Genomic DNA, 1,957 nt, shown 5'->3' with positions numbered 1-1,957 from the left:
TGTAAGACGATGTCATTCATCATTCTTTCAACAACTTGCAATCCAAATTCAAGAAATATATCCTTATGTCTGTCACCCACTTATATTTCATTTTTGTTTTGTAAGATTATGTTCAATGTGTATATTTGGAAAAATGTTTTTATAACCGTAACACCACTTTTTTCCTACCAATTCTCACACTCTACATGAGAATCTCACCAACTGTGTTCTATTTTGCAAAAACATGTTTATACTTTACATATTTGTTTATATTTATTTGAATCTTACATTCCGCCGCATTGCGCGGATATACAACTAGTATCTATACTATCTTATAAATGAGATTTGGTAAAAGTCTTAAAGTCTGAAAGACAATTTTTATTGCAGTATGTACCACTTTTTTATGCATAAGTCTTAAAGACAATTTTTATTGCAGTATGTACCACTAATTGAAGCATGAATCTTAAAATCTCTTGATCTTCTCCGTACGAAAGAGGAGGCGTGGACGCACATCTCGAAAATCGCTTCTATCGCCTTGGGAATATTGAAAGACAACTTTGATCCTGGTTCAAGGCAACGATTGCTATTCTCCAGAGGTGTATTACTCTTTCGTTTCTCCATTCTCCATTCTCCATTCTCGGTTACGTTCTTCATCTCTGGTAGAGTTCTTCAAAATCTTAGGTTTTCTTCTCACAATACTGTTGGTGGTTTTGCAGACAACAGATACCTGCTCCAGATCGCCGGTCGAAGTCAAACGCACRTCTCCGGAGTGTGGCAAAGTCTACTACCACGCAACCTAAACAGAACGTCGAGCAGGTGCCGTTGGATGAGGTTAGGGATGATAAAAAGGATGGAGTTGTTGGGAGGATCCGACAAACCGGAAACGAAGTTCGCCTGTCTGACCGGCGTAGGCCGAGGCCGAAGTATAGCCTGAAGACCGCTCAAGGATGAAGGATTTGGACACCTCGCCGTGCTAATACTTTCGAGAAGCTTGATAAGGTGAAGTTAAATTAAAACCTTGAATCTCATCACACTTTCATTCATGGAGATATGAAGGATTTGTTTTCTATACATCAATCGTGGATTGATAAATTGACTGTTGGTTATGAGATGTTGACAGTAATTGATTTAAATTTCGTGTTGCTTGATGATCAGTGACGTATAGCAATGTATATAAAGCTAGGGATTTGATAACATGGAAGATAGTTGCTTTGAAGAAGGTTATGTTTGATAATTTAGAGCCAAAGAGTGTGAAGTTCATTTCATGGCAAGAAAGCTTAATCATCCCAATATTATCCCAAGTGTATCATCTATGTTAGTAGTGAGATATAGCTACAAAAAGATGGAAATTGTTGTACTTTAATTATTTAGAATAAGTATCTTACATTCCTGAGCAGAGCAGGGGTGTTGTTGAGGATTTGTATTGCAATTGGGAAACTGGAACAGAGGAAACAAGTCATTTTATACTAAATGAGACTCGTAATTTGCACTTATTTAAGGACTCAATTTGTGGACGGACAGAGTATTTTGTAATGTATTTTGTGGGGACTAGACGAGTTAAAATGACATTTAATGGGGCCTAATCAACTATAGAAAGATCCTAGCTTTTGCAGCCAGTAAACGTTACAACAATAATGGGTTGATTGGAACTTACTGTATGTGAGCCGAGCCAAGGCTCGATCCTTAGGCCAGCCAAACCAATCCCCAACCTGAGCGTACTTACCTTTTTTTTTATTACATTTTGAGCATTTAGCTGAGCAGCTCAGGCTCAACCCGGTTCAAATACACAGGTATAAGTACATATCCAACCAACTATTAAGGGAAGGCTCATGAGCTATGCGGATGGCTACCCGAGTCAAGCAGAGTGCCAAGAACTCGTGTAAAACCTCTTTGGCTCTTGGTATGTTATGTTTCCAAAATGATGATCGTAACGTTCTAAAACGAGACTGAGATAAATGATTAAAGTTGTAACGATTAT

At 38.0% G+C, this 1,957-nt stretch overlaps 1 long non-coding RNA gene across 1 annotated transcript; it reads left to right on the top strand.

The window, feature by feature from the left end:
• Positions 1-521: 521 nt before the first annotated feature.
• LOC112513808 lies at positions 522-978 on the top strand. The gene is made up of 2 exons (XR_003069306.1): positions 522-575; positions 696-978. It is a non-coding gene; the product is annotated as an uncharacterized LOC112513808 (long non-coding RNA).
• The last annotated feature ends 979 nt before the right edge of the window (positions 979-1,957 follow it).

The sequence above is a fragment of the Cynara cardunculus genome (assembly GCF_001531365.2).
Source record: "Cynara cardunculus var. scolymus isolate 2C chromosome LG 5, CcrdV1, whole genome shotgun sequence".
Lineage (NCBI taxonomy): Eukaryota > Viridiplantae > Streptophyta > Magnoliopsida > Asterales > Asteraceae > Cynara > Cynara cardunculus.
Note: the sequence above shows the minus strand (reverse complement) of the source record. Positions and strands in the feature narration are given on the sequence as shown.